Source organism: Triticum urartu, chromosome 1A (assembly GCF_056163025.1).
Source record: "Triticum urartu cultivar PI428250 chromosome 1A, HENAU_Tu73, whole genome shotgun sequence".
NCBI lineage: Eukaryota > Viridiplantae > Streptophyta > Magnoliopsida > Poales > Poaceae > Triticum > Triticum urartu.
In genome coordinates, this window is record NC_141873.1 from 235,716,550 (window position 1) to 235,737,973 (window position 21,424).

At 48.2% G+C, this 21,424-nt stretch overlaps 1 pseudogene; it reads left to right on the top strand.

Annotated features, from left to right (window-relative positions):
• Nucleotides 1-6,236: 6,236 nt before the first annotated feature.
• Nucleotides 6,237-19,493, top strand: LOC147990691 (uncharacterized; annotated as a pseudogene).
• Nucleotides 19,494-21,424: the final 1,931 nt, after the last annotated feature.

Consider the following 21,424-nt stretch of genomic DNA (forward strand, 5'->3'; position numbering starts at 1 on the left):
CATCAACAGGCTCTGGTAATCCTTGTTGACTTGCTTGACGACAAGTTGCGAGTCGCCTCTGACGACGAGTTTCTTGATTCCGAGGTCCGCCGCGATCCTAAGACCGGCAAGCAGCCCTTCGTACTCAGCCATATTGTTTGTTGACACCTCCCTGGGGAAGTGCATCTGGATCACGTACTTGAGGTGCTCTCCGGTGGGCGCGACAAGCAGTACGCCAGCCCCGGCGCCCTGTAAAGAGAAAGCTCCATCAAAGTACATGATCCAGTCGCAACTTGCCTCCTTGCCGGGGAGAGCAGTCTCTTGGGTTTCTTCGTCAGGCGTCGCGGTCCATTCTGCAACGAACTCCGCCGGGACTCGGCTTTGAATTGTCGAGGTACTCTCAAACTTGAGGCCAAAGCTGGACAGTTCCAATGCCCACTCTACGATCCTTCCCGTTGCGTCTGGATTGTGCAATATCCGTTGTAGAGGGAGGCGAGTGACGACAGTGATTTCGTGCGCCTGGAAGTAGTGACGTAGCTTCCTCGAGGCCATAAGAAGGCCGAAGAGCAGTTTCTGCATATAGGAGTACCTCGATCTAGCCCCCTGCAGGAGGGAGCTAACAAAGTAGACCGGGTGCTGCATCTTTTTCTTCTTCGGCGGCACTTCAATTGGCTGCGTCGTCTCAGCATCAGTGCATCGGGCTCCGTCGCTGCTATTACCTCATCATCAATTTCTCACTGCGCCACTAGTGCGGCGCTGACCACCTGGTTCGTTGCCGCCATGTACAGCAGCAACGGTTCCTGTGGCCTAGGCGCAACTAGTATTGGCGCGGAGGAGAGGTACCTCTTCAAATCTTGCAATGCTGCTTCGGCTTCTGGCGTCCACTCCATCGGGACCGCCTTTTTCAGAATCTTGAAAAAGGGAAGGGCGCGCTCGGCGGACTTGGAAATGAACCTGCTCATGGCGGCAACGCAACCAGCAAGCCGACGCACATCCTTGACTTGCTTGGGCGCTTCAATCTGCTCTATAGCTTTGATCTTGTCCGGATTGGCCTCTATCCCACGCTGTGACACAAAGAACCCGAGAAGCTTGCCAGACGGGACGCCGAAGACGCACTTCTCTGGGTTCAGCTTGAGATTGATCTTGCGTAGGTTTGCAAATGTTTCTTGTAAATCTGATATGAGGGTTGCCCTGTTCTTGGTTTTGACCACTATATCATCCATATAAGCTTCCATATTTCTATGGAGCTAGGGTTCAAAACCAATCTAGACCGCCCTTGCAAATGTTGAACCAGCACTCTTCAACCCGAAAGGCATCCGTATAAAGCAATACGTACCACATGGGGTGATGAATGCTGTTTTCTCTTCATCTTCCCTCGTCATGAAGATCTGGTGGTAGCCAGAGTAGGCATCGAGGAATGACAACAGATCACACCCAGCTGTGGAGTCAACAATCTGGTCGATGCGCGGCAACGGGAAGGGGTCTTTGGGACAGGCCTTATTAATATCTGTGTAATCAATACACAGCTTCCACTTCCCATTTTCCTTGCGCACTACCACCGGATTGGCCAACCACGTTGGATGGAGCACTCCTCTTACCAAATCCGCTGCTTCCAGTTTCTGGATCTCCTCTGTGATGAACTCCTGTCGTTCCAAAGCTTGCTTTCTGACCTTCTGCTTGACGGGCCGCGCATGAGGACAGACAGCAAGGTGGTGCTCAATCACCTCCTTGGGAACGCCGGGGATGTCGGATTCTTTCCATGCAAACACATTGACATTCGCTCGCAGTAAGGTGACGACCACGTCTTCCTATTTGTCGTCAAGGGTGGAGCTTATAGTAAAAGCTCCTCCTATGCCGTCCTCCTTGACAGAAACCTTCTTGGTTCCCGGCGGTGTGGCCCTGGACTTCTTCTCTCTATCGGCGGAACTCTCTGGCACGTCCTCGACGGGAGCGCTACACTCCGAAGAGTTGCGCTTGCCGGAGTGGGTGCCCGAGGTCTCACCAGTCTTCTTCTTTTGCCTTCCCGGGGCCCCAGCGGCAGGAGCAAGCGCCTTAGCAGTAGCGTCTGCTGCAACTGCTTGTTGGTAGAGTTGGTCAGCGCAAATTAGTGCATCCTTCTTGTCTGATGAGACGGTGATGATCGTCACAGGCCCCGGCATCTTCAGGGTGTTGTAGGCGTAATGTGACGCCGCCATGAACTTGGCCAGTGCTAGGCGGCCAAGGATCCCGTTTTAAGGAAAGGGTATCTTGGCAATGTCGAACACAATCCTTTCCGTCCTGTAGTCCAGATCACTCCCAAAAGTTACGGGCAACGTGACCTTTCCCTTTGGTTGACTTCTTCCCGGGTTGACCCCCTAAAACGTGCCCGTATCTTCGAGGTCTTCATCAGGAATCTGCAATTTCTCGATCACGGCAAGCGAGATTAAGTTCAGACCGGCCCCGCCATCGACTAGCATCTTTGTCACCTTGGGGTTGCGTATTGTTGGTGAAACCAACAATGGCAAGCACCCGACTGCAGTAGTGCGATCAGGGTGATCCTCAGTGTCAAAAATGATTGGTGTGTTGGACCACTTCAGCGGCCTTTGGGCATCAAACGATGGTTCCGCCGCTGTAATCTCACGCGCCCACTGTTTAAGCTGGCGGTGAGAGGTATGCAGCGAGGCGCCGCCATCGACGCACATGGCCTCTGTAGCTTTCTGAAATTCTTGGTCACCAGACTCATCGTCCTCTTCGTGGTCATTGTCTTTTGGCTTTTTGTCACGGCCCCGGACGGGCCTCTCCTGCTGTTTATCTTTGCCGCGATGGCCCTCCTGGCCGCCACGCTTCTTGCCGAACCCCTCAGCACCGTCCTGGCCTTTCTCCTTGTCCCGCCTCTCATATTCAGCCCTCTGCTTCTCAGCAAGGAGCTCAACCTGTCGGCAGTTCTCGAGATCATGGCCTTTGGTGCGATGGATCTTGCAGTATTGCTTGTCGGAGTTTCCTGGCTTCTCGGCAGCCGCCAAGGCCCAGCAGGCGATACATTCGGCAATCTCCTTGCCAGGGTCATCTGCCTTGGTTTTCTTGGCAGACCCGGTGTCGTCAGATCCCTCGACGGCAAGCACAGCTTTACCTTTGCGCTTCCTATTGCGGCACCGGCCTTTCTTCGCCGGGGCGGCAGTATCCTCATCTGAGGAGTTGGTTTCCACGCCAGCATCTTCGCCGAGGTACTTCCTTCCCTCTTCATCTCGGGCACATCTGCCAGCAAGAACATAGAGTTCTGCCACATCTTTCACCTTGTTCATTGCCAGTTCTTCGCGCATCTTGCGGTTACGCATGTTCTGATGGAACGCGCTGATGATGGCGGCAGGGTGAACATCAGGGATATTGTACTGTACCTGGCTAAACCTCTGTATATACTTGCATAGACTCTCGCCTCCCTTCTGGGGAATGACATGCATGTCGCTTGCTTGGCCATGGGCTTGGTGACCTCCAATAAAGGCGCCCACAAACTCATGGCACAAATCCGACCAGGAGGAAATGGAGTCTACCGGCAAGTGCATCAACCACGACATGGCGTTGGGTTTAAGAGCCAATGGAAAGTAGTTCGCAAGCACCTTATCGTCGCGGGCTCCGGCGGCTTGCATCGCGATGCTGTAGATGCTGAGGAACTCAGACGGGTGAGTCTTGCCGTTGTACTTTTCGCCAACGTTAGGTTTGAAGGTGAGGTGAGTGGGCCACTGGAACTGCCGCAACTCACGGGTAAAAGCCGGAACACCTACCTCGTAAGGTAGGCCTCCAGGGCTCTCCGGGGCCGGGTGGTTCACAGCAGGCCCTGCTCGCCTGTCTGACTGGTGGCGCGCTCCGCGCCGGCGCTCGATAGTGGTTCAAGCGTCTTCATGGGCTCGTTGCCGAAGAACTTGGCGCTGGTCAGAGTGGGTCTGCGGGTCAGACGATGCTATGGAGATGTCGTCGACCGCGACGTCGCGACGAGCCGGCGTCCGCGGTACCGGATGGGGAAGAGGTGAATGCACCATGGTCGCGGCGCCGCCGGCTTTTCCGCCACTGGTCCACGGGACTCCGTCGGAGCGTCGACCCGGGGGCCTCACCGGACTTGGTTCGTCTTTGTTGGCCACCGCAACAAGGCTTCGGATAGTGGCTCTCCATTCGTCGAGTTTCCCCGTAGCCGGAGGAAAACCGAGGAGCAACTGCGTGCGCCAGGGCCTCTGCTGGCGTCGGTGGCAGCGAAACCTGCACGGATCGCGACGCGCTTCGACTTCTGACCATGTCACAAGGAGCTCTATCACGACCCCGCGGTCGCATGACGTTTTCACCAGCGCCTCGGCGAGTGGGCAGGTCTTCTACGTCCCAGGAGTGGCGCTCGGGGCTCTTCCCGCGGCGACGCCCGGGATCTTCGGCGTGACTATGCCATTTGTCGTGCGCTGCCTGGGAGGAGCGCGTTGTTGGAGCCGGCGTGGGAGTCATGGAGGCCCTTGCGTCGCCTTCGGGCGGGGTGGCGATGACCCTGGAAGGCCCCGCTCCACCCGCGAAGGGCTTGGCTCCGCCTTTGGATTTGGCGACGTGTGGCCCGTTACCAGGCGCACAAACATTGCCGCCTCCCAAACTCCGGCTGCTGGGATGGTATTGGTGTTCGCGAGCAGCGCCCTGGGTCCTTTCTGCGATCGGTCCGCTGCTCGCCCACGTCGGGACGGGCTGTCCGGCTTCCGACTGGCCAACCGCCACCGTCGTCTTCTTCTTGGGCGCCATGATGATGAAGAAGCGCCGAACTAACTGCTAAAGCCGATTCTCACAACTGCGCCCCCTACCTGGCGCGCCAGAGATGTCGGCGGGAACGACACCTATGGGATCACAAGAATCCCTACTACGGTTAGCGGCGCGCGGGGTCGTGAGAAGAGCGGATCTAACAGGTAGCACACGGTTCGTTTATCCAGGTTCGGGCCGCGAGGATGCGTAAAACCCTACTCCTGCTTTGGTGGATTGTATATATATGTTCTTGAGCTAGCTATGGGGCGTGAGGAGCTCCAAAATGCCGAATCCTTCTCCTGGTCGCCTCGGGCCTCCTTTTATAGAAAAAAGGGGTTGCCACAGTGGCACACAGGAGGTGGAAAGGGTACAGTGATGCGAGGTTATCCCTCGCATTACATGACAAGGCGCATTTAATGCATCTTGCTTAGGTGTCCTTGCTTTATCGGGGACGGGGGAGAGATCTGTCTCGTCCGTCGCCACTCCTTCTTGTGTCGACATGCGCCCTGGCCAGCGACGCATGCGATGCCATGTAGGTAGGCAGGCAGCTGAGGTGGCGCAGTGGTGGGTCTTCACGAAGATCTGCATGCCGCCACGCAAGTGCTTGCCCAGCTGATTGGGTCGGCAGCTGCATGCATGCGGTGGTGGAGGTTTAGTCGGCGTGGGCCTGATGGTGGCCCCGCAGGTGTCCTCGGTAAGGGCCTTGCCGGGGCCCCGGCAAGGGTCTTGCCGGGGCGCCTGCTGTCATCCCCGGTAAGGCGCTTGCCGGGGGCCTTGTGGTCTTCCTCGGCTGGGATCCCGCCAAGGGTTGTCGTCTCCTTAGTGCGTACCTGATATTGAATGTCTTCACAAAGATCTGCATGTTGCCACGGGGATGTCTCCCGAATCCATGCCCTTTGGGGCAGTGGACTCAAGGGTGATTTGCTCCGTAGGCGCGGGACGAGTCGCCGCGGCAAGGGTCTTGCCGGGGCTGCTAGAACTGTCTCCCAGCAAGGATCTTGCCGGGGGAGTCCGCTTCGTCCCCTTTGCTCTTCGTGGTCTTGGCCTTGGCATCGTAGTTCTCTTGAGCTTCGGTCTTACCCTGGCTCACCTCCCTTGCCTTGCTTGGTGTGGTGGTGCCCGTGGCTCAGACTGCCCGTGCACAATTATAGGGGTACAAAAAGTATACCCCTCTTTTTGTACACCGACACTTTTGTCATTGATGTTTGTCTATGTTAGTTTTTTAATTTCTCAAGCATCACGAAAATACCAAAAAGATTGTTGAGGATAATTTGAACCTCCCTTTGCTTCTTTGTCATTTCCTTTGTTGATGATCCTTGTTAGAGTTAGGTTTATTTCTTGTCTTTGTCACGCAATATCGGGTTACCTAGCTTTAGCCGAGCGTAGCCGCTGATTGCCTAGTCCCTGTGGATAACACGACATCCACAGTTTGGGCGTGAAAAACCCACTGTACTTACAATGGATCATTTTGGCACCATTGCTGGGGACTAGCATCGAGCGATTTTGTTAGGCTATAGACTAGGTTTTTCTTGTTTTTCCCTTTGTGCTATATAGATGTGATATATCTCTAACCCCTAACCCTTGTTCAAGTTATTTTCTCTTTCTTTGCTTGGTCATTCTGCAGGTTATTGCATCTTCTCAGATATGGCTTACTATTCAGATCATCATGCTTATGCGAGCAACACTACAAACATCACAGAAAGTATTCAAGACCTGATAAGTAAGATTTCCCATCAATTAGATGATTTAGCTTGGCAGCGAGAAGTAGTTATTGAGGATAGGCCTAGCTCTTATGATCCTTATTCTAGAGGCCATCCTTATGTTGCTCCCACCTGCCATATTCGTGGATTTCAGGGCCATTCACCCGCTGAAAGTCAGCGTGGTTACTCTCACCCTCCCTATTGTTATGGCATGAGCTTCGCCCCACATCCTAGCTCATACCAAAACAATTACTCATATGGGTGGCCTGAAAACCAGAATATGTCATATAGGAGCAAAAACCTTGAGATCTCACCGTTTGCTTCTAGTAATCATATGCAGGGATTTAGGTATGAAGAGGAGAGCAACAACTATGCACCACAACAATTTTATTCACCTCCTACTCATATACCTCAACACCAGGAGATGTGTCCAATGGAGTTAAATGGTCCTCCACTTGGTCAACCAACAACTCCAGCACATGTTGAGAAATCTCATGCACAAGTGCCCACACAAGATGACTTTGATGATATAGACAAGCTCACATTGCTTAGTCTCGAGTTCACTTGGAGTGCTGAAGATGATCCAATTAGGCCGATGATACTAGAGGAAATGAAGAAGATCAAGAGTGGAAAGAGCTAGTGAAAGAAGTAAGGAAAATTGAGAAGAATATCAATGCCGGGTGCACTATCTCATCCCTCCTTGAGCTAAGTGTTGCTGGGATATCCCTTGTGGTGTGTGAGGTTTCAACACCGTCACATTCAGCTGAGCAAGATAGCGAGAGTCCAGAGGAAGAGACACTTCAGATCCAAGAAGAAATACTTGAAGACAAGGAACAAGATGATGATGAGCTGCATGTAACGCCCACGATGCGGCTATATCTCCCACGTGTCGAAGCACGACTTAGAGGCATAACCGCATTGTAAGAAATGTCGCAAGAGGGGTAATCATTACACATCCCATGTACTGAATAAGGAAAGAGGAACATAGTTGGCTTACAATCGCCACTTCACACAATACATGATAATAACATTACAACAACCAGAATACAATCAAGGTCCGACTACGGAACCAAAATAAAAGAAGACTACCCCTAATGCTATAGATCCCCGGTCGTCCCAACTGGGCTCCACTACTGATCAACTGAAACGAAACAACACAACGAACAAGGTCTTCATCGAGCTCCTCCTTGAGCTCGGTTGCGCCACCTGCACGATATCATCGGCACCTGCAAACTGGTTTTGGAAGTAATCTGTGAGTCACGGGGACTCAACAATTTCACACCCTCGCGATCAAGACTATTTAAGCTTATAGGTAGGTAGAAGGTATGTGAGGTGGAGCTGCAGCAAGCACTAGCATATATGGTGGCTAACATACGTAAATGAGAGCGAGAAGAGAAGGTAAAGCACATTCGAGAAATCTATGATCAAGAAGTGATCCTAGACTACTTATGTTCAAGCATAACTCCAACACCGTGTTCACTTCCCGGACTCCGCCGGAAAGAGACCATCACGGCTACACATGCGGTTGATGCATTTTAATTAAGTTAAGTGTCAAGTTTTCTACAACCGGACATTAAAAATTCCCTTCTGCCCATAACCGTGGGCACGGCTTTCGAAAGTTCAAATCCCTGCAGGGGTGTCCCAACTTAGCCCATCACAAGCTCTCACGGTCAACGAAGGATATTCCTTCTCCCAAGACAATCCGATCAGACTCGGAATCCCGGTTACAAGACATCTGGACAATGGTAAAACAAGACTAGCAAAGCCACCCAGATGTGCCGACAAATCCCGATAGGAGTTGCACATATCTCGTTCTTAGGGCACACCGGATGAGCAAGATGCCGTGTTGGCATAAACCCTGCTGGCCCAGGGGGCGTCGGACATCGCTTAGGTTGGACCAACACTTAGAGAAGCACTGGCCCGGGGGGGGGGGTTAAAACAAAGACGACCATTGGGTTGGACGACCCAAGGGAAAGAAAAGGCTAGGTGGAAAATGGTAAGACCAATGTTGGGCCTTGCTGGAGGAGTTTTATTCAAGGCGAACTATCAAGGGGTTCCCATTATAAGCCAACCGTGTAAGGAACGCAAAATCAAGGAACATAACGTCGGTATGATGGAAACTAGGGTGGCAAGAGTGGAACAAAACACCAGGCATAAGGACGAGCCTTCCACCCTTTACCAAGTATATAGATGCATTAATCAAATAAGAGATATTGTGATATCCCAACAAAATATCCATGTTCCAACAAGGAACAAACTCCAATCTTCACCTGCAACTAACAATGCTATAAGAGGGGCTGAGCAAAGCGGTAACATAGCCAAACAACGGTTTGCTAGGACAAGGTGGGTTAGAGGCTTGGCTGAGCAATATGGGAGGCATGATATAGCAAGTCGTAGGTATCGCAGCATAGGCATAGCAATAGAGCGAGCAAGTAGCAAGCAAATATAGAAGTGATTTCGAGGGTATGGTCATCTTGCCTGAGATCCCGCAAGGAAGAAGAACGACTCCACAAAGAAGACAAACGGATGTAGACAAACAGATCCTCACAAACACGACGTTATCAGAACCAACCGAAAGAAGCAACACCGGAAAGAAGTACACAACATAGTAAACAACCATCACAGAAACATGGCATGATGCACAATAAGTATGATGCATGTCTAGTTTAAATATGCATGGCATGGCAAAGTGCACAAACAATCCTACAAATTAAGTGGAGCTCAATATGCAACTCCGTTGCATAGTGACGAAACACCACGTGACTTATTTAGTTCTCTCTCGTTTATGTACCCAACAATATTAAATGTTGATTAACATGGCAAAATGTGAAGCATATGAAAACTACCTATCAAAGCAAGTTTAAATGAGGCCGGAACAACAAGCAACAAGTACGGAGAATCCTCATATGCATATTTATGGATTTGGTACTTTTCTGCCCTGAGCACAATTTTAGAGCTGTTAAACATACAAAGTAAAGTCATCATGTTAAACTAGACATTTTTCCATCCCATTTACATATAAAGTTTATTAGGTTTGGAGCTACGGTTAAATAGTTATGAATTAAAGCATTTTAGCATGTCATATGGGCAAAATTACCCAAACAACATTTTAAACATTTAAACGTGGATGAAAGTTGCAAATCATAAAACTAGACAAAATTCTAGGCAAGTTACATATATAATTTATTTGGATCCGATGCACTGTTGTGGAGTTATTATATGCATGAAGTTTAGGGACTTTTCTGCAAAACGGTAAACCTCTGGATAAATAGACAAATTCACAGCAGCGGAAAAAACACTATGAGCCGAATCTGGTGCACTGCTGGGCTGAACAAAGACGAGGGGCTGGAGCTATGCTCACATTGGACCAACGACCAGAAGCGGAGAAGGCCTGGCGCTGGCTGCGGGCCATGCAGGCAGATCGAGCCGAGGCAGGGTATAGTCAACGCGCTCGGGAGCGCTGACCCCATCGATGCAGGCGCGTGGCTGGAGACGAACAAGGGTCACGCCAGGGGAAGCAAAACTACGCAGATGCAGGGGAGGCCGGCGATGAGGGCTTTGGGAGGTCGATCTGGGCCGGATCCGGTCGCCTCTGAGGCTTGGGCACGCCAGAGCTTCGAGCTAGACGCGGCGGACGGCATCCATGACCATGGCTGTTCGAGGACTTAGCGAGGCGGAGGGAGGCGGATACGCAGCGGCGGGGATGCAGCACGAGGACGGTGGCGTCGAAACCCTTTCCATAGCGGAAGAGAGGGAGCAGAGAGATTAGGGAGGTAGGAGAAGGAGGAAGGAAAAGGAGAAGGGCGGCGAGGGCGAGCCTGCTTCTGCTGCTTGGCTGGCCGGCGACCACTGGCAAGGCAAAGGCGCGGGGATGAGGAGGCACAGCCTTGTGCGTATCCTCGGGCACGCGGGCGTGGAGAAGGAGCTCGAGCTCCTGGTTGCTGCTGGTCGAGGAGGGCCGTGGGAATCTCTGGTTGGAGGGGATGGATCGATGGAATTGGGGGCGACGAGTAGTTGGCCCGATTGGAAAATCAAGGAAGGATTCTGGATCGGGAGGGGATCCCGATGAGGATTTGGAAAGTGGCGGCGCGAGGGGGAAGGATTGGACAGCTGTCCTTTATTTTAGGTTTGGACTGATACATATATAGCATGTGGATATTTGGGTAGGGGCTACCTCGTCCCTCCGGTCGTAGTCGGGCGATCGAGAAAAAAATATTTTAGGAAGTCCAATTAACAAAACGGAGACGTTTTGTAGATGTTTGGGGATGATCCGGACCCAACGATGGCGACTGCCCGGGTCAGGTCCGGGGATGTTTCGGACGCGCACGTGAGGTGTTCGATGCACTATGCAGAGAGGGTTTCGTGGCCTGGCAGTTGTCAGCGGACTGTGCAGAAAGCTTTGGGCTGAGAGAAGAGAAGAGAGAGAGACCCGGCGACTGTTTCCGGAGACCGAAAATGTCCGACGTTTGACCGACTATAATGTCGCTATAGTTATCCGTTAGGCCATCAAACGAACTCCGAATGCGATGGAACTTGCCAGGCGGCCTACCTACAACATAACAACACCACATGCCAACTTTCATCCCATTCCAAGAACATTTTCCGGCCACTTATAAAATAAAATATCGGACATGCCACGGGCGCGTGCAAGTGTGTCTGGGCTCAGAATGGACAACGAAGAGAACTGGGAGACCCGGACGAATGCAAGTTTTGAAAGCATGCTGATGCAATGCACATGATGACATGGCAAGATGCAACACGCAAGAAAATGACAAGGCAACAACAGCGAATAACTGGAAGACACCTGGCGCAACGGTCTCGGGGCGTTACAACACTCCACCACTACGAGAGGATCTCGTCCCGAGATCTAGAATGGCACCGGAGGGAAACGGAAGAGGAAGAGGAGAGGTAGAACTAAGTTGCTTCTTTGACAAACGAGTGGAACCAATGAGCCTTGAGAGGTTAAACAATTGGAAAGAAGAATACAACAGGGATGAATAAAGTTGAAAACACTCCGTTAGAAAAGAGGAACAAGGAACATTACAAGAACCTTGTAGGTTGAAAGACATAAGAAAAGGGGTTGCAATGGACAGGAAGTACATGCAAGCACTCCGATAGAAACAAGATGTACAAGGAACGATAAGGATCAATTACGACAACACTCCGGATAACACAAGATAGAGAAGGAATAAGAATGATATAATTTCGACAGCACTCTGACTATAGATGGAAGGAAAAACTTGACAAGATGAGAGGGCTCGAATGAAAACACGACACTCCGGTTAAACGGATAAGCAAAGAAAGGAACATAATCTAGATCAAACAAGATGATGGGTCGAAGAGAGCAACATCACAATGCCTCCAGAGGAAATAATAGAAGATAGATAATTGAAATAAAAGAATGAAGAAGAAAATGCGAACTTCTGCCACAATTGAGCTTGAAAAGGCATCCTTAGGAGAAGGGTCGAACGGACTTTTTGGAAAACCAACAATGAAAAGAGTTAGCTTGTAGTGGGCTTATGGAAAACTTCTCAAAAGTATGAGGTGAAATTCTGCCACTAACGGAAACAATGGATTTGAATTGATATGAATAAGGAGGCGAGAAACTTATTTCACCGGGAGGATAAATGAAGAACTTGGGTCATTTATGAGCACCATAAATAGCAATAATCCTTAGGGAAGGCTTTAGGTGAAACATGACACAAGATAACTCCAACGAAGAGGTTGATGGATTTAAACTACCTCATTCTTAACAACATGTGAATCATGAAACATGAACTCAAATTATCAAGAATGACATAATACCACCTCCAATGATATGGAAGAAAGAATTGCAATCCGGATTGCAAGAAGAAGAATGCTTGAGCTCCTCTGAAAAGAATCTCGATGAACACTTCGAGAAGGAATTAAATCCCTGATGAACCATCATGTAGCGCCTCCATGAAGAACTCCGGTAATTGAAAGGATGACAAAAGAAAGAGAAGTTGAGAATATAAGGTGAAGCCTTGAAATGATTAAATGGAGCTTTGCGACGAGATAAATGAGAGATCTTGAAACTCCGGGAAAAGAAAAGATGAAACAATTGAAATCAAGAAGTTGATGAGCCTTCGGAATAAGCAATTAATCGCTTGGATGAAACAAGAATAAGAATTACATTATGCTTGTCCTTCACCAATTTAAATGATGACGAGAAAATGGATTTGGCATACTACTTATTCTCTTTGAAAAGGATTAAGAGAGATAAAGCATAAACTTGAGAAGGTCTTCAACGATCCACCGGTAGAATTGGAAAGAATGAATAAGTTGATATGATAACAAGGAAGAGAACTCTTGAACGAACCACCATAAGAATTGAAAATGAATGTAGCAAAAGCACAATTCACCGGGAAGAATTGGAAAACGAATGAAGATACTTGTGAGAATTTAGAAACAAGATAATGAAGATATCTTGAACTAATTAACGAATACTTGAGCAATGCACCGATAAGATTTGGAGAATGATAGCTGAAAGCTAGAATGAATAAATCTGAGATGATGGCCTCCGGATAATCAAATTGAAAAGAATCTTGAGTTGCTCTAGATAGATGAAAAGAATTTTCACAATCAAAAACAATTATGAGAGGATGGCAACAAGGTAGAATGACGAATTTTAGAGAGAACGGATAAGATTTTGAGGAAGACTCTTCTTCGGTCTTCAAATGTTGAGAACGACGATGAGAAAACCACCATGAGTTGTTGAGACACTCCGGTATGAAAATTATAAAGGTTGAACCAACGATGAGAGAATTTGACAGATCTTGGAGAAATACATATGACTGATGATAACTCATTCTTACGTCAAACTTTGAAATGAATTGAGAATAACTCTAGGAAAATAAGAAGAGTCGGGTAAGATCCTGGGAAAAGGCCTGTGGGTTAGGGCCCACTCAAAAGAAACACCATTGAACGATTACTTGAAAAGAGAGATTGCACCGGTTGAATTAAATGGCTTGAATAAGATAACAACCTCGAAATAGGTTGAACGGATCTTGAATGACAAGACAAGTCTTCTGAGATATCTTCAGCACTCCCGAACAAATGAATAGCGAGAAGTGAATGATTAAGAGGTTTACCGGCATGAGAAGTCATTTGAAACAAGGAAAGGAATATGAACAACACAGAAGTCTTGAATTGAATCCACCGGAGAATAAAAGAATGAAGAATGACGAACTTGAAGCTCCATTAGAATCTTCATGAGAAACGCCGGGTAAAAACATGAAGGAAAAGAATGGAGAGACTTCACATGAATAAAAGGATACTTGATTAAGAAATCTGAGTCCTTAAAGAAACAAGGGTGGGAGGGAGGGAAAAACAAAGGCAACTTCGGACGGATGAAACAAACAACGTTGAGAAGACTTGAGTTGATCTTGCGGATGTTGAAATGATCGGATCCTCTTGAATAGAAACACACCGGTTGAAAAGAAATTGAAATGACAAACTCAATGATCGAGAGGGATTAGTATTCACATAGGAACATGAGAACACAGTTTAGGAAAGGTATGGAATCAACACTTGACATTGAAGCAACTCGAATATCACAACTCAAAACAAAACAAGGATTGGCTTGCAGAATAAGCCGGAACAAACATATGATAGAGATTTCGTCCGAAGTTTTCGTGGTGGGTCCTACACGGGCTCGATCGTACAACACCATCATGTACAAGGCAGTGCACATGACATACGAAGCGTCCCCAAGTCAGCATAGCCAAGGACTCTTTAAGACACAACGAGACCACTGTAAAACCAACCGTGGATAGGAGGACCACTAGACGTCGAACCCCAATCGCATATCATACATCTGGCGGAAAGATATCCTAAGAGCTACTTGAATTCCCACTTATAAACTCCCGAAACTTTCTGGTTATGCAATCAGGAGTTGGGGATACCGGGGATGCATAATATCTCACCCAAAACTAGCAAATCCTACATCCAGCTGTATCCATCCTTCAACACATAACCAAGAAACCTTCGGAAATCATTTACCTCAACCTTTGAAAAGCATCTGTTATACGAGTTATGGCGATACTCCCGAACTCCCGCCCCAGTACTGGGTGGCGTCGAGGTTATCTCACCAACAACTGCATAAAAGAGATTTTCGATGTCGGCGAAACTCAGGTATTCCAGAACTGCAATGATAAAATTGTGATGACAACACCTCGGAGCTCAACTCCCCGGGACACTGCCACAACCCCTAAATGTCAGGAGGCACCAAGAACAATGTTCTCGTCACAAAACCATCGGAACGATTCCAAGATACCCGCGTGATCCAAAAATTTTTTTTAGTGAAATTTGAGAAGAGAAGAGTCAAAGATCTACGTCAGGATGCCTCACCAGAGCGACGAAGGGACTAAGGAGTAAAAAGAATCCTACTCTCCTATATATATAATCCTATAAGACTCAAAACATTTTGCTAGACTCAACAGCGGCAACGATTCGATCAAGCAGGGGGCTCCTAAGTCGGGGAAGGCTCTGATATCAACTTGTAACGCCCATGATGCGGCTATATCTCCCACGTGTCGAAGCACGACTCAGAGGCATAACCGCATTGTAAGCAATGTCGCAAGAGGGGTAATCATTACACATCCCATGTACTGAATAAGGAAAGAGGAACATAGTTGGCTTACAATCGCCACTTAAAACAATACATGATAATAACATTACAACAACCAGAATACAATCAAGGTCCGAGTATAGAACCAAAATAAAAGAAGACTACCCCCAATGCTACAGATCCCCTCCACTACTGATCAACTGAAACGAAACAACACAATGAACAAGGTCTTCATCGAGCTCCTCCTTGAGCTCGGTTGCGCCACTTCCACGATATCATCGGCACCTGCAAACTGGTTTTGGAAGTAATTTGTGAGTCACGGGGACTCAGCAATCTCACACCCTCGCGATCAAGACTATTTAAGCTTATAGGTAGGTAGAAGGTATGTGAGGTGGAACTGCAGCAAGCACTAGCATATATGGTGGCTAACATACGTAAATGAGAGCGAGAAGAGAAGGCAAAGCACATTCGAGAAATCTATGATCAAGAAGTGATCCTAGACTACTTACGTTCAAGCATAACTCCAATACCGTGTTCACTTCCCGGACTCCGCCGGAAAGAGACCATCACGGCTACACACGCGGTTGATGCATTTTAATTAAGTTAAGTGTCAAGTTTTCTACAACCGGACATTAACAAATTCCCATCTGCCCATAATCGCAGTCACGGATTTCGAAAGTTCAAATCCCTACAGGGGTGTCCCAACTTAGCCCATCACAAGCTCTCACGGTCAACAAAGGATATTCCTTCTCCCAAGACAATCCGATCAGACTCGGAATTCCGGTTACAAGACATCTCGACAATGGTAAAACAAGACCAGAAAAGCCACCCAGATGTGCCAACAAATCCCGATAGGAGCTGCACATATCTCGTTCTCAGGGCACACCGGATGAGAAAGACGTCAGGTTGGCACAAACCCTGGTGGCCCACGGGGCGCCGGACATCGCTCAGGTTGGACCAACACTGAGAGAAGCACTGGCCCGGGGGTGTTAAAATAAAGATGACCCTTGGGTTGGCCGACCCAAGGGAAAGAAAAGGCTAGGTGGCAAATGGTAATACCAATGTTGGGCCTTGCTGGAGGAGTTTTATTCAAGGCGAACTATCAAGGGGTTCCCATTATAACCCAACCCTTTACCAAGTATATAGATGCATTAATTAAATAAGAGATATTGTGATATCCCAACAAAATATCCAAGTTCCAACAAGGAACAAACTCCAATCTTCACCTGCAACTAACAACGCTATAAGAGGGGCTGAGCAAAGCGGTAACATAGCCAAACAACGGTTTGCTAGGACAAGGTGGGTTAGAGGCTTGGCTGAGCAATATGGGAGGCATGATATAGCAAGTGGTAGGTATCGCAGCATAGGCATAGCAATAGAGCAAGCAAGTAGCAAGCAAAGATAGAAGTGAATTCGAGGGTATGGTCATCTTGCCTGAGATCCCGCAAGGAAGAAGAACGAGTCCATGAAGAAGACAAACGGACGTAGACGAATGGATCCTCACAAACGCGACGTTATCGGAACCAACCCGAAGAAGCAACACCGGAAAGAAGCACACAACATAGTAAACAACCATCACATAAACTTGGCATGATGCACAACAAGTATGATGCATGTCCGGTTTAAATATGCATGGCATGGCAAAGTGCATAAACAATCCTACAAATTAAGTGGAGCTCAATATGCAACTCCGTTGCATAGTGACGAAACACCACGTAACTTATTTAGTTCTCTCTCGTTTATGTACCCAACAATATTAAATGTTGATTAACATGGCAAAAGGTGAAGCATATGAAAACCACCTATCTAAGCAAGTTTCAATGAGGCCGGAACAACAAGCAACAAGTCCGGGGAATCCTCATGTGCATATTTATGGATTTGGTACTGTTCTTCTCTAAGCACAATTTTAGAGTTTTTAAACATGCAATGTAAATCCATCATGTTAAAGTAGGCATTTTTCCACCCCATTTCCATATAAACTTTATTAGGTTTGGAGCTACGGTTAAATAGTTATGAATTAAAGCATTTTAGCATGTCATATGGGCAAAATTACACAAACAGAATTTTAAACATGGATGAAAGTTGCAAATCATGAAACTAGACAAAATTCTAGGCAAGTTACATATATAATTTAATTGGATCCGATGCACGGTTGTGGAGTTATTATATGCATGAAGTTTAGGGACTTTTCTGCAAATCGGTAAACCTCTGGATAAATAGACAAATTTGCAGCAGTGAAAAAAAAACACTACGGGCCGAAGCTGGTGCACTGCTGGGCAGAACAGAGAGGAGGGGCTGGAGCTATGCTCACATTGGACCAACGGCCAGAAGCGGAGAAGGCCTGGTGCTGGCTGCGGGCCACGGAGGCAGATCGAGCCGAGGCAGGGTATAGTCAACGCGCTCGGGAGTGCTGACCCCATCGATGTAGGCGCGCGGCTGGAGACGAACAGTGGTCACGCCAGGGGAAGCAAGGCTCGAAGCAGCGGGGTTAGCGCTGGTCGTTGTCGACCCTGCACGCAGAAGCACGCAGAAGCAGGGGAGGCCGGCGATGAGGGCTTTGGGAGGTCGATCCGGGCCGGATCCGGTCGCCTCCGAGGCTTGGGCGCGCCAGAGCTTCGAGCTAGAGGCGGCGGATGACATCCATGACCATGGCAGTTCGAGGACTTGGCGAAGCGGAGGGAGACAGATACGCAGCGGCGGGGATGCAGCACGAGGACGGCGACGTCGAAACCCTTTCCATAGCGGCAGAGAGGGAGCAGAGAGATTAGGGAGGTGGGAGAAGGAGGAAGGAAAAGGTGAAGGGCGGCGAGGGCTGTCCTGCTGCTGCTGCTCGGGTGGCCGTCGACCACTGGCGAGGCAGAGGCGCGGGGACGAGGAGGCACAGCCTCGTGCGTATCCTCGGGCACGCGGGCGTGGAGAAGGAGCTCGAGCTCCTGGTTGCTGCTGGTCAAGGAGGGCCGTGGGAATCTTTTGTTGGAGGGGATGGATTGATGGAATTGGGGGCGACGAGTGGTTGGCCCGATTGGAAAATCAAGGAAGGGTTTTGGATCGGGAGGGGATGTCGATGAGGATTTGGAAAGTGGCGGCGCGAGGGGGAAGGATGGGACAACTCTCCTTGATTTTATTGTTGCACTGATACATATATAGCATGTGGATATTTGGGTAGGGGCTACCTCGTCCCTCCGATTGTAATCGGCGGTCGAGAAAAAAATATGTTAGGAAGTCCAATTAACAAAAGCGAGACGTTTTGTAGATGTTTGGGGATGATCCGGACCCAACTGTGATGACTGCCCTGGTCGGGTCCGGGGAAGTTTCGGACGCGCACGTGAGGGGTTCGATGCACTGTGCAGAGACGGTTTCGGGGACTGGCAGTTGTCAGTGGACTGTGCAGAAAGCTTTGGGTTGAGAGAAGAGAAGAGAGAGAGACCCGGCGACTATTTCCGGAGACCGAAAACGTCCGACGTTTGACCGACTATAATGTCGCTACAGTTACCATTGGGCTATCAAACAAACTCCGAATGTGACGAAACTTGGCAGGCGGCCTACCTACAACATAACAACACCACATGCCAACTTTCATCCCATTCCAAGAACATTTTCCGACCTCTTATAAAATAAAATATCGGACATGCCACGGCGCGTGCAAGTGTGTCTGGGCTCAGAACGGACAACGAAGAGAACTGGGAGACCCAGACGAATGCATGTTTTGAAAACATGATGATGCAATGCACATGATGACATGGCAAGATGCAACACGCAAGCAAATGACAAGGCAACAACAGCGAATAACTGGAAGACACCTGGCGCAACGGTCTCGGGGCGTTACACTGCAATTACCAAGTGATCAAGATGAAGACAAAAGATCTACTACTCTTGAAGAAGTAAAAGAAGCTGCTGTAGATGAACTTCAAGAACCAGAAATTCATTTGCCCATCATCATACAAGAGTGTGATGTAGCAGGTTTATCCAATCCTCTCAATGACATGCATCCTTGTAATCTCTTTGATACTACCTTGCATTGCACGAGGCCATCACTTAAGCTAGAGTTGAAAAACTGTTTGCTTGGACATGATCATACATACCCTGTTATTGGCATTTCTCTCATTTATGCTGACACTTATTCTCCTCATGTTAGACCTATCTTAATGATAAATATCATCCTTATGCTAGCATTGAGCTTACTGATTTCTACCATCTGAAACATCTGCTTTATAGCTATGCTTATGTAATTGGATATTCGATTGATGACTTGGAGGGTATTATCCCTACCACTTGCATTGTCTCTTTCGTTGAGTGCTCTTTCAGGTTCTTGCTTGTGCACGAATCACTACATGCTAACCAGGTTCGAGGTGACATCCCTTGGGATCCCGGTGGAGTCAGAGCATGGCGATGAGGAGAAGCAATGGGGCACACATATGGAAGAGAGGAGCTGGAGCGTGCACGAGGAAGCAAAAGGAGAGGAGTCGCAATGCAAGAGGATGTGAGATGATCGAGTGAGTGCTACATGATCAAAACCCGGTGAGCTGTTTCATGTCCCCAATCTGAATATATCATCCATTGATACATGCTGAAATCAATTGCTAGTTGGGTTGCTTGAGCCAGTTATTACTTGTTGTCAAGCTGAAATTCACCATGGCATCGTCCTTGATCTGAATTTGTGAATTTGATTTCTGAATGCCTTGTAAACTAGTGATCTACACCATGCGTGCTTGGCTGAAATTAGTGAGAACTATTAATTTTGAGTGCTCAAATCCCTAGTACACTAGAAAACTTCGTCATTTTCTGCATTTACTATGATATACCTAGATCACCATGTTTAGATGCTGAATTTGTGCTAAGTGTGTCCCATTGAGAGCAATCACCTAACCACTATGGATTAGCATGCTATGTTCCCTGGATAGGTAGCATGTGAACCAGACATGGAGAAGTGAGGATTCCTGTTTTTGTGCTTATGCGTTGTTCATTAAAAAAGTATTTCTTATAATGAATAATTATCTGATCTTACCTAACAGTAGCATGTCATGTTCCCTGGATCGGTGGCTTGTGAAATCTAGTTGGATCAGATAGGAGTTAATTATATTATAAAAAATTGTAATTGTCGAACCAGGTGTATACCATGTTCTCGGGATCGGTGGTATGTTCCTTTGGGGAGACAAACAAAAAACTAATAATTGGTCGAGCCAGGTGTATACCATGTTCTCGGGATCGGTGGTATGTGCCTTTGGTGAGACCGATAAAATATTATCATTGCTTCCTTCAAATTCAATAATGTTATGTTCCTCGTATTAAGTTTCTTTTTTGGGGATCATGCTCTCTTTAGTAACCCTTTGGTGCAGTCAGCACTTGAACTTGTTGATCCACTTTTATCATTATAAAGGTTTAAAATAATTGAGTCTACTAGTATCCAATTGCTTTGTAGCACTCTTAACCATTGATTTTCACTAGCTAAGTCCAAAGCATGCATTGTTTGGAGATCTACTTCACTGGGACATTCTCCAGTTAGCTCACTGTTCATTATCTAGCTCTTGCCATATTCCTTTGCTTGAGGACAAGCCAAAGTTTAAGTGTGGGGGAACTTGATAAGCACATTTCATATATATAATTTTGGCATACAAATATACCATTTATTGAGTTCTGACCATCAATTCTTGCTAAGAAATACCGAATATTTGAATGATAATCATAGAAGAGCATGTTGACTAGTGAATTGTTTCTTTTGCAAAAAAGTGCGCAAAGGCACTATAATTGTCAAGACGTTCTACTATATGGCTAACGAGAAGAGAGAAGGGCATGAAAGAAGTGAAGAAAGGGACCAGAGCATGAAGGAAAGAAGAAACCGAGGGCCAAAACTCAAGAAAGAAGGGATCTACTTGAGGCAAAAGAAGAAAAGGAGAAGGGCCAAAATTGCAAAGTGGCAGATGAGAGGAGGGCTCAAAATCCCTAGCGGCAGCCGATGCCCATCGGGCTGGCCACATCTCTCTCTCCCTCACCCCTCCTCCTCCACCTCCGGCCGCTGCCGCGGCCAGGCCATCGTGGCGGCGTGCCAACAGCACCCCCACCATTACGTCGCGCCACCAGCTCCACTTTGCCGCCGCACCATCCATCCACCACACCACCAGCAGCCTCCATCCACCGCCACACCTCGTCTGCCCAATCTAACGGACGCCTAGTCCTCCGCGCGACTCCACCCCTTCTCCATCTCTCTCTGCTGCCTTTCTTCTCTTACCTCTGCTGCTACCTGCTGTTTCGCCTCACCTTCCTCAACCTTCCGCTGATCCTCCCATCTTCAACCTGTAATTCTTCTACGTCCTTCGTCCCTTGCTGTTGTTCCTCTCCTCTTCACCTGATGCGATCTCTCTCTCCCACATCTTTGCTGCTGTCCCTGCCGAACCCTCCACGTTGCTGCTCCTCCTTC